Here is a 13,036-nt window from a genome sequence, read left to right on the forward strand (position 1 = left end):
CTCTTTTCTCTAGAAAAGCAGCTAACAGGCCTAGCATAGATAAACCATGAATCATCTCTCCCTGTCACGCTCACGAACAAACGCATAAACAGACATTCTTGATGTTTCCCTCTACCCCACACATCTGTTGGGTGTGTTGGTTGTGAGTTAGTCAGTCATCCAGTGCTCCCAACTCGCTGGGACTCCTCCCAGTGACAGCAAAAGCGAGGGAGACGTGAGGGACGAGTGATGGAAGGAGAAGGGTGTGGTGCATGTGCGTGCCTGTTTGTGTATTATTTTTCCTCTACTTGATTACTTTACTTTACTCTCTTTCTGTGTATGTGTGCGTCTGTCCATCTTTCATAGTGAATACTGTATTAAGTAAACAGAACATACTGAACTGGAGCTAAACCTAGGGCAGCAAATTATCTAGAACTTTTTGATACAGGTGCCAAAACAATACCTGAGTTTCAATATTGATACTTTTGATATGTGATATTGAACATGTTTTTGTTTTTACTATTAAACAAAATAAATCAAACTTAAATGAATTCAGATGCATCATGTTTAATTTCATCTTAATGCAGCCCTAAAATCATTTTACCTGAATAAAATACAGTCTAAAATTACCCAAACTTTGATTTAACACTTTAAACCCACTTGAGAATTTGCTTCAAAAATCTCACCTGTTCTTTGTTCTTTTCACAACTCATTCAAAATGGAACATACAGAAATCACACACATACTGCTAAAATCACTGCAACTGAAAATACCTGACAATTGTTGCAAAAAGCTGAATTTGTGAAATTCTCCTGAAAACTCCAGAGCGATTTGTGGAAAACCAACAAAGAAAAAGTGATGCAGTGGTGGGACAGGAAGTTTAGTCTTTACATGCTGTTGATAAATGTCTGTGGAGGAGAAGATTGTTGCTATAGTTTTTAAGATCCCTCTTCTGTATGTCCTTTGCATCCATGATTATAGATACTATCAGTATAGCCTCATACTAGCTATTGTTTAAACACACATTACCCTTTAATTGTCCTTCAGTCAAATGCTTTAGCACTTGTCACCTGTCCCACCTGTCCCACCTGTGCATCGACCCATTCAGACTCCCCATGGACAGAATCTGCCATACTCTTATCACACCTTCTGTTTTCCTGCACACAAACACACACACATGCACAAACACTCTCAAACACAAGGTCAAAGACTCGGTAGTGGGTTTATAAACGTCACATCATGCTCACTCTTTTTTTCTATAGCACTCCCTCTCTATCTTTCTCTCTGCCTGGTCCCCAGAGGCTTGCACAAGTCATTTACTCTTTTGCTATATTGGTATTTTAATATGTTGTTTTATGCATCTCTTCTTGTTTCATTTTATTTTATTTTATTCCTTTGTCATGTTCTTAAGAAAGGCTAGTGTATACAAGTAGTTTAAAAATACAGTATACGTGATTAACAAATGATAATAATAAAATGATCATTCTATGATTCAGTGATATTCAATGATGATTCTAATGATTCTACTGCAGGACCAAAGACTGTCTTTGACCACATTATAGTGCCAATAGGCAAATTTTTATTTTAAATTGTGGTGGTCATTCCAAAGTTTCCAAGGAATTCTAAGTAAATAGGTATAAAATTATGCAAAAGAAATCTAAAATATCCCCATTTGATGTAGTGGTCCAGCCAATAATATATATGTGTATATATATATATTATACATATATATAAAAATTCCCTCCCATGGGGGAGGGGGATGAGAGAGGGAAGCAGCTAAGATGCCGAAATCCACAGAGGATTATTCACGAGTATTCACCTCCGGAGATGAGAACTCTAAGGTCATCATCTTCATGTGTGAAACTATAGGTGCCTGAGACGTCATCAGTTGAGGCAATGAGAGAGGTTATAAGGTGAGCTGTCATTCTCCTTAACCAAGTCTCCTGAGCTGGGTTTGAATAGTCGTAACAGTCTCTTGCAGAAGCGTCACCCTCATAGGTGTAGCTGTCAGTGTCTGACACCTCAGCATTTGAGCCAGTGATGGGCTCTATGTCCAAAGCATCAACTTGGGAGATGATCATCTCATAAAGGGAAGCATCTACATAGGTGCCGGTGTCAGTGTAGGCTTCCAGGAGAGCCATTGTAATAAAAGGGTGTTTTACGGCTTAAGAATGCCATCCTGTCCTCAAACTCAACAGCGTGGCCCATTTTCTCTGGATCTCTTCACTGCATCTTCCAAATCTCTACCTCTATCCAAATGCCTCCTTGAAATTTGGGGCTGGACACCTGTTGCCTCCTTGTATTCGTCTGGTGAGTCAAGTCTCCACTCTGAATTGATAGAGCCCTGCTGCTTGCTAAAATAGTGTCTGGTGTTCTTCCCAGCACTTAGCAGGTGGTCTCCTGGTTGACCGAGCAGCTGGCAAATAACTTTCATCCAGTGGTATTCACACTCTCCAGGGAAGAGCTTGGTCCCAAAGAACAGGAATGCAATGACACATCCCAGTCCCCACATATCGATGGCTTCAGATATGGGGAGGCCCAAGGTCACCTCTGGAGCCCTGTATCCACAAGCTTGCACAGTCATTCCGATCTGTACTTTGGACACAGGAAGAGCCAAACCAAAGTCGATCAACTTCACCCTGAAGTGCTGATCTTTGTGATTGACAAGCATAATGTTGTCAGGTTTTAGGTCCATATGAATGATGCCAATACCCTTCAAGGCTTCAAATGCCACAATTAGCTGACGTGTGACAGGCCAAATTTCATTGTGAGTCAATGGCATCCACTCTCTCTCCTTCATCAGGTCCCAAAGGCTCTTGCCCAGCAACTCAAAGGCGAGGGAAGAAAGGCCTTGAAACTTGAAATTGTCTATGAAACTCACCAGGTTTTTCCTCTCTGGGTCAAGAGTCCTAATGGTCTGCAGCATGTCCACTTCACGCTGAATGACGGAATCTTCACTTCTTTTGTGGGTCTTGATTACCACTGGATGAGCCGTTTTTTAAATCAACACACTTGACAACTTTGCCAAAACTTTTGCCAAAACATCCTTCACCATTAAAACTGAATTAAAACTAAAATCACCTGAAGAGTATATCACGCCTCTGTACCTTAAATGGTACAGGCACTTTCTCCTTGTCTTTTTCATTTGCAGTATCTGAGGTCGAAGTTGAAGATGAGGAAGACATTTTTCCAGTCAAATTTTTCCCTAATAATAATAACATGATAATAAATAATGAAAACATGTGATGGTTAAGTTAAGTTAAGTGAAAAAAGAAAAGTAAGATTTCTGGAAAGAATTTAATCAGTTTAACAGTGTCTCATGGGTAGATTGATGGACAGATGTAGTATATTACTATTATTAACCCAACATTCATTTTTTTCCAAGGTCATTTTTCCACGGCAAATGGCAGTGGTGAGATAAAGGAAATACACTGGTGGAAAAACAATAACATAATTGATAAAAACTGCAGTAGGATCAGTACTCTAACTGGCACAAAGTAAACGTTTTGTGCCAGATAACTACAACAGACTGCCCACAGGAAGTAGCCATAATCAAAACCTACAATCAAAATCCAAACAGTGGTGAGTCAATGCTCTGCACAGGAAAAGCTTGACTCACCAACATTAGATCTCACAGCATCAAAGACATGACATATGAGTAAACATTATAACATCACCTTAAATGACTACTGGGAACAGAATTTTTTTTTTAAACAGTTACTATAAGTCTTGCTGACACTATTTGGAACTGCCAATATTTGCTCAGGGTTGTGGAGGTTAAGGGCAGTGGAAAGGTGACAGAAAAAGATCCAAGGGAGGGTGGGGGAAAAGAATTAATGTGAGGGAGAACGGAGGAAAATGAAAAATTAAGACAAATGAAAAGAGGGGAAATCAGGAGTGTGGGAGAGAAATGTGAAGGAGGCAGAGAAGGAGGAGGAGCAAAGGGAAGATTAAGTAAGGAGAGAACTGGGCAGCATGCCACCATCCAACCACCGTTTTTCTCTCTCCATTTTCATTTTCCATTCCTGTTGCATGGGGAGTGAGCTGGAAACCCAAGGCCTGCCTCCTGAGCTGAAGAGCTGAATTGGCTGAACTTGAGTGACTCATTCGTCTGGTTTCCATGGAAACTAAGCAAAAGAACTTGGTGACCAAGAAAGTCGCAAGCAGTATACTCAAAGGAGTAAGATGATTACTGCCTATCCTCTGCTAAAAATACAGCGGTGCAGCTCTCTGGTGTGGATGAATCTACACTAAAACAAGTCTTGCAGAAAGAAGTTCCACAGCTAAGTCCTGAGTTGAGAAAAGCATCCAAGTTTGCCCATGATGAAGCAAATGCTTAATCTTCATGAAATAGCTGAGCAGATTTTTCCTTTCACAAAATGAATCTCTTTATACAAAACAGTTTCATTAACCTTGGCATTCCTTGAATGAGTAACTAACTCACATTCCAGAGCAAAGGGTAAATGATTAAAACAGCAAGTGGGACTGTGCTTCCCTGTTCTGAGGTGAACAGTAGAAAACTTTCTTTAAAAAAGTTCTTTAAGATAGCTTTCTATCCAACTGTCATGCAGATCCCAGCTCACAAGGGACCAATTCATAAAGAATATCACAAAGGTATAATACATTACATTTTCATGCTTTTAACAATTTCATAATACTGCATACAAAAGACAAAATGTCAAAAGAACTTAAAATAGATTCTACAAAACTATAAAATCTCCAAAGATATTAATGCTGAACAACTGCGTCACTTTACTGTGCTTGTATGCTATTCTTATTATGATTTCTGTTTTAAATGCAAACTTTACCAAGTATTTTACCTACAACAAAATGAAGAATCACTAAACTACAGACATGTGTGAGGTATAAAATCAGTGGAGTTTTTAGCAGGACTCGGTGGTAAGTAGGAGCTATAAACTTGACTACTCAAGGCCACAAACCCAGCTCCACCCTAACTTTTCTCTCCAACCTCACTCACACACCCTCCTGTCCACATGATGCAGGGTGGCCCATAGATTTATACAGTATGAGTGACAGAACGCACCATCCTGCATTTTCACATGAGACATGAATAGCTAGGCAAGAAGATACAATTACTGTTGTTGAGAAATGTACTCAAATTCCAATGTTTGTTACAAGCCTAAAATATAAAATCAAAAGCTAGCAAAGCTCAGCTATCGGCTAGACCAGAGGTCTAGTTTGTCTGACTTTGGCTAGTAACAATACCTTTGCTGTTTACTATCAATATGTTGTTTATTATCATCCTAGACATACACTCACCAAGCACTTTATTAGGAACACCTGTGCACCTGCTTATTCATGCAATTATTCAATCAGCCAATCATGTGGCAGGAGTGCAATGCATAAAATAATGTCATCAGACATACAGATACAGGTCACAAGCTTCAATTAATGTTCACGTCAAACATCAGAATGGGGAAAAAATGTGATCTGAGTGACTTTGACCGTGGCTTGATTGTTGGTGCCAGACGGGCTGGTTTGAGTATTTCTGAAACTGCTGATCTCCTGGGATTTTCACACACAACAGTCTCTAGAGATTATTCAGAATGGTGCGAAAAAACAAAAACATCCAGAGAGTGGCAGTTCCACAGACGGAAATGCCTTGTTGATGAGAGAGGTCAGAGGAGAATGGCCAGACTGGTTGGAGCTGACAGAAAGGCTACAGGAAATCAGATAAACACTCTTAACAACTGTGGTGAGCAGAAAAGCATCTCAGAATGCACGACACTTTGAACCTTGACGCGGATGGACTATAACAGCAGAAGACCATGGCTTTAATATTGTTAAGTATAGTATAGTATTGAAGACCACAGCCAAGAACAGAGATCTGAGGCTGCAGTGGGCACATGCTCATCATACCTGGACAGTTGAAGACTGGAAAACTGTTGCCTGCTCCAATTAATTCCCATTTCTACTGAGGCAGCAGATGATAGAGTCAGAATTTGGCATCAGCAGCATGAATCCATGGACCCAACCTGCCTTGTGGCAACAGTCCAGGCTGGTAGTGGTGTAATGGTATGAGGAATGTTTTCTCATTTGAAAACCACAGCCTAACTGAGTATTGTTGCTGACCATGTGCATCCCTTTATGGCCACAATTCATCAGTCTTCCAGTAGCTACTTCCAGCATGAAAATGCATCATGTCACAAAGCAAAAGTCAAAGTGGTTTCACAAACATAACAATGAGTTCAGTGTATTTCAAAGGTCTCCCCAGTCAGCAGGGGCCTCATTTATAAACGTTGCGTATGCACAAAAGAAGGCATATGCCACTTTCTAAGCAAACTTTAGGATTTATAAAAAAAACAAACTTAACGGGAGAATGTGTGGTCCTCCACGGAAACTCTGTCCCTTGTGTACACTCATAAATATAGAGAGATATCTGTTGTTGCAAAAGAACCCCTCGACCCTCACATGCATTTGAGCCAAACGCCACTGCTGTGTGCCAGCGTGTGGATGTAATGCATCGCTTGTAAAAACACAACATATGGATAAACATAACACTATTTATTAAGTAGATCTTTTAGTGTAAAGCTTATCAGAGTCAGAATCGAGTTTATTGCTAAGTACATAAAGGGAAGCACAATTTGCCTTGGTGTTGTGGTGCACAGTAGCCTTAAATATACACAAAAATACACAAAAATTAAGTAATCCTAAAATAATATAAAAAAGAATGAATTTACATATATTCTGTGTGAGAGGAGCAGCTAACAGTATAAGTAACAGTATAATAAGTCTTATTTCTTGAGGACATGGCTGCTGGAGAGTTGAGATGCATGAAGTGCAGTGGAGATGGCGGGCTGGGTGCACTCAGCTCAGCAGCCACACCAACGAGCCCACTGAAACACGCAGTGACTGAAAACAACAGAAAATGTCTAATTTCTTTATAAATAAATGTTTAAACACAATTTGAAGGCATTTGGTTTATTCTCTTTTCAAACAAGGGAATACAAATTATGTACAAGGGTCAACCGGTGCATCTTGCATATCTGTGTCCCCCTCCATATCCGTCACTATTCAGGAGGGATTCCCCGATAATTCCTGCAAGTCACTCATAAGGGAGGTGAGCTCCAGTGTCCCATTTCCCCTGCCAGTGGCACAAACACTCTACTTCTATGTCGGACCACTTCTTTTTTATTTTGGAGAGGATCCGACCTTCTGAGCCAGCAGCATTCACTGTGTTCACCACATGCTGCCACTCTAAAGCCTGTCTGGCATTTGTAATACCCGCACTGACTCCACTAAACAATATTTTTTTTCTTGCCTCAACCTCCCTAACAAGAACTTCGATTTATGGGCAACTATGTGCATTACAAGAATGGGAGAAGACGCTCTCTCGCGTGCACCAAATATTGAGTTGATTGTGACAAGCACTTCCTTTGTTTCATCCATATGCCACCTTTTGACGTGAATCCTGTGCACACTTTTATAAATGAGGCCCCAGATCTGAATCCAATAGAACAGCTTTGGGATGTGGTAGGACAGGAGATTCACAGCATGAATATGCAGCTGACAAATCTTCAGATATTATGTGACGCAATTATGTCAAAATGGACCAGAATCTCGAAGGAATGTTTCCAACATCTTGTGCAATCCATGTCACGAATAACTGAGTCTGTTTTGAGAGCGAAGGGAGGCCCTACCCAGTATCAGTATGGTGTTCCTAATAATGTCTAATTGAGTGTATTTCTACCATAGGAAAAGGTGTCAGTCTGCTTACAGAAAATTATTTTATATCTGCTTAAGCTCATAATGTCATTATACAGTACAGCATGTGTATAACTGTTATCACATAGCCCCAAATATATTTACACCATGAAAAATACAAACCACAGACAGTTTAACAAATTCATTTGTTCCAGATTCATTTAAAATGGTTCCCTGGTTTTTAAAATGTGGTCATCTCAACGGCTAGACAGAGAAATTACTGACAAATATGTAAATTATGAACCTGAGATGACGTGACAGCAAAGAAAATACACATTTGATCACATATGTGGTTTTTCTTCCTGTTGGAGGATTGGCTTCTATTTTATGGAGAGTACCAAATAAAATTGGGGTCATTTTGGGACATTAATGAGGTACGTTTGGCCTCGGCACAAAATAAGTGGTAGAACCTTTGGTAAGATACGCCCTCTCTCTCCTACCACAGTTTTTCTAATGTGATAGTGTGATAGGAAGTCATGCTGTGGTTCTTGAATGGTTTTAATATGTTCACAATGCCAACTTGGGACAAGAAAAAGGTTTGGTCAAAGAAGAAAAATAAATTAAAACCACCACCTGATTTTGATGAGTTTTTCATGATGATCATGACACTTTGTACAAAGGCTGCTTTATTTCTCTTTATTTAATCCTGGATAATCCATTTATTGCAATGTTGTTTGTGAGAGCACTCTAATTATAGAGACTGTTTGGGGGAATTTTTGTTTTTGACAGGAGGAATTCCACAGGAAGGGAGAGTCCGCATTTAAAGGGCCCCAAAGGTTGGAATGACCCTCTGTCATAATAAGCATGCCCAGGAAGGGTGACACATGAACATATATAGGCACACATACAGACAGTTCAAAGACACACACAGGAACACCTGCATACCTCATTTTCCTGCACTGTGCTAGAGCACAAAAGGCGTATGTCACATAATCTTGACAAAGTTTCGGTTTGTTTGCCAGGGTGAAATCTAAGTAAAGTAAGTAAGAGTAAATGAGACGGAGAGAGAAAATGGGGTGTGACTCTGGGAACTAAACTACTGAGGCTTCTCGCTAATGGTTAGGAGTAGAACCAGGGGGATTTAAGTGGGGAATGAGGTCTCCAAATAGACCAGTGCTGGTTGGGACCAAGAATGAATCATCAGTTAACATCTAGTTGTTTCCCACATAATAAATAAATACTATGTTTGTGTGTTACATCTCCCAACAGGGCTGGACGGGAATATGTTTTGAGTTAGCTCCATTCCATCTCATACAGGATGTGTCATAAAAGTTAGGAATGGATACAAAACAACTTAATATACACACTGTGTGGTTTTTAAAAGTTTTTTAATCTGTTACATTTATGCAACTAAAAGTGGTTAAGGTCAGGGAAAGATTCTTCATCACATTAAATCCAAAGATAAATACCAATTAAATTTCCATCCTGGGTCTAAATTGTAAAATTCCTAATTACCATATGAGCAAGACTGTGTTTGTGCATATTTGCTTAAAACTATATGAATTGATACCATTTGTTCATCTCTGTTGAAAAATGGTAGCTCAAGGTGCTGAACCCTGAGAATTAACACCCAAATCCACAGTTTTAAATAGTTTGTAGCCTCTTTTTGTACTGTACATGTAATATTATAGACAGTGGTTTCCAACAAACAAGCTCAGACAAATCAGGTATACAATACCCACCCAGCAAAAAACAGCTGATGAGCAACATGGAGAGTGAATATTGAACTAACATTTGCCAGGTGGAAGTGTAAGATCATATTGTTCTGCTATATGTGCAAATAGGTGGTGTTTTGCTGGCACATTTGCCCAAACAATTTGATAAACTGAAACATTTCTGTGACTTAAAGGATAGGTTCACAATTTTTTTAAAGTCTGTCTTAAAACAATAGTCAGGAGCCCAAATGAACACTGAAATATGTTTTTGCCATAATCATTCCTCCTGTTCATACTGACCATTAGAAGATCCCTTCATAATGCACTTGCAATGTAAGTGATGGTACCACAGCCTATCTGAGTATTGTTTAATGTATTATCATTATTGTTGCTAATGTATTTTGTTTTGTTAAAATGTTGTAACCTTTATTTTCTGTGCCTGACGACCTCCTCGAAAATGAGATGGTGCATCTCAAGAGGTTTATCCTCTATTTAAATTTTGAAATAAAATAGAATAAAATCCACAGTCCTCCTTCTGTGCAAAAAATGTATTTAAAAGTTTATCTGAAGCTAATATGAAGCTTCAGCCGTCCAAATGAGTCAAATCAAGTAGATATCTTTCAACATTACAGTCTTTTTAGAACCAGCGTCCCTCTTTTTATTACTATACTTCCACTGCAGCTTAACAGGAAAACACTGTCCGATGAAACACAAAGAGGGAATTTGATGCTAAAAAGACTGTGGCAGATATCCACTTGATATGACTAACTCAGACTGCTGAAGCCTCATATTAGATTCAGATAAACTTTTAAATTCATTTTTGCACAAAATGACTGTGTGGACACACTGTGGATTTTGGCCCCCATCACTTACTTGAAAGCACATTTGAAGGGGGTCTTTAATAGCCAGTATGAACAGGAGGAGGAATGATTACAGTGAGGAAAACCTCTTTCACTGTTCATATATGGCCACCTGAGTGATGTTTTAAGACAGACCTCCGTGTTCTATATCTTAATCCCTGGTTCAGTTACGGTCTGAATGCAGACCTTAAGGGATTTTTCTTTTCTACCTGTTATACAGCAGCAGGTTGCAACTTTAAAGGGATTTTCATGATCCAATGTTTAAATCCAACATTCCACAGACTTTATGTCATTCTATTCTGTTGATTTCTGTCAAACATTGCTGACTGAAAGACAAAACACTTCTACACATTTTTTCAGGCCGATTAAGATAACATATAAAACAAATTTCACTCCAGTTATCAGTAGCTTTCGATACTTACACACCACATCGATAACAAATTTACATTAAGATGCAAATACTGCACCGAAACAAGACCGCCAAAGTTCTTACAATTCAAACCGTGGGAACATGAATGTCTGTACCATACATCGCGCCAATCCATCCAAGTTGTGGAGACATTTGAGTCGAAATCACAAACATTAACCTCATGGTGAGGCTAGATGAAAAGTCAGAGGATCACCAAAGTCAGTAGGATTTGTCCTCTGAGGATTATGAATAAACACAATTTCATGGTAATCCATTCAAAAGTTGTCGCGCTATTTCATTGTGGACCAAAGTTATGGACCAACAGACCATCAGACAGACCAACACTGCCATCTCTAGAGCCACACCTCTGGTGTGGTTAAAAAGCTAAACATAGGCTACTGTATACACTGTAACAAGCTACGAGGAGATAAGAAGATAGCTATTATATACAGGCACGTAGGTATGAAAATATATGTAAAACAACTGCTGAAAAACAAATATACAGTATCTACTGTATATGCAGATCCCAGTGTCACAGTATACTAAGGTCTAAAGACAAGTAGGATAGTCACACAGCTACCCAGCAGAAAAACAGCAGTCAGTTCCCATGTCAGTCTGTCAAAGCACACAGGAGGCCTGAGCTACATTATGAGGCTGTTGGTGGTCAAGAGAGATTAGAGAGTAGATTTGGCATTCCATCCCCCCTTTAAAGCACTCAGAAGAGTTTGTTATTTGTTGTTCTTTGTGAAAATCCTTGGTCTTAAAAAACCACAAACAAGCATTCCTTTCACGAAGAGGTATTCTCCTTGAAACCTTTTACTTGCCCATATATTCTCATAGAAGAGAAAGCCACAGGATGTTCACCTGACATCATGGTTTACCAGGATGTTTGGAGGGGGTTGGGTGTCTAGTGAGTGGCAACAAGCTCAAAAACAGAGAAAGAACAAGCAGCAATTAATCTCACTGGCTGGTGGTACGTTTGTAGGTCGAAGGTTGGGTTCATTCAGGGATCCTGTTGCGCTGTGTTTACTCAGTTGCCATGGTAACATGCTGACAGGAAGAAACTGTCAAATTGTATGCTAAACATTGCAGCAAATCATGACTTTTGGGGTTTGTTTGGTTTTGTTGCGTGGAGAAAGCTCACATGTCTGACAGCTGGACGGCATATGAAGAGCCATTTTTTTCTTTTTCTTTTTCTTTTGAATCTGTTTTCCAATGAATCCTTGATATTTGTAAATGCAACAGAATCTATTCAAGTGGATGTGTGTGTGACGTATCTGATCTTTTTGTGTCTGCATTTGTAGCCAATTGTGCATGACAGTCAACGTTTACATGACAGTCGACAGAGGCCAGCCAGTGTCTGTCATCACATCGACACCTCCCTATTACCTCACAGAGCGGGGGGAGTGACAAAACCTTCACAGTCCTTTGCAGGCCAGTCATGCGGGACAGCTTCTTAACTCCTGAGGTAGACACAAACATACAGGTTACCTCGAACCAGTTTCTCCAAAATTATGGAAAATAGAATGTGAGATTGTACTTTTTTTGTAATTTGAACTACTTCAACTGGGTCAGGAATAACCATCTACCAGCATCTTGTGGTAAACGTCGACCCATTCCCCTATTCTTTAACACATCCTCTCCAGAGGAAGTGTTTTCCCCAAGGAAACACTTTTAGCAATGACTAATAGGCAGGAAGTGCCACAATCTGCTCCTTTTATCTGTTAGTGCCATACCGGATGTGCTGCTGGATTTTAACAAGTGCTACAGGACAGCGCACTCTCCCCACTCTGACATAACTTTCATTTCTGAAATAGATGAGAGGCAGTTGATATGGTAATAATGGGACCCATCACTCCAAAGCCAGTTTACGTAGCTATCCCTCATTTGGTCAATATTTGCACTTCACTCCCCCTTGTGTCTGTGTAACTACAAAAGTCTGGTCATTACACAACCCACAAGAAAGCAAATAAAATTCTTCTGATGTCATGCCCTGGAGAAAGAAAGTCTACTGTTTTATAAATCTTCATTTAATCATCGGGATCTAAACTATTTCCTTAATCCAAATCTCCAAAACAACCCCTCTCAGACATGCATGCTGATGAATTTTGCCAGTGGTAGGTCAAGCAGCAGTAATGAAGCTCAGTGCTGAGTCTACAGAGTTCTTCCCAGCAGCTGGCTTATTTGGCCTCGGATTACTGTGATATGACCAAAAAAGGCCTTTCAGTGCTCGCTGCTACTGGGAATCCAGCCCTTATCTCTCACCCACATGGAGTTGGACTGTTGCAAAACTCTGCTAAAGGTTAACATAGGACACTTGGAAAAAATTGCAACAAATGAGGAAGACAGGATGGGACAGGATGGGATGGGAGGTAACAGCAATTATGCGTGTATATGTGAGCTTGTGA

Source organism: Thunnus maccoyii, chromosome 4 (genome assembly GCF_910596095.1).
Source record: "Thunnus maccoyii chromosome 4, fThuMac1.1, whole genome shotgun sequence".
NCBI lineage: Eukaryota > Metazoa > Chordata > Actinopteri > Scombriformes > Scombridae > Thunnus > Thunnus maccoyii.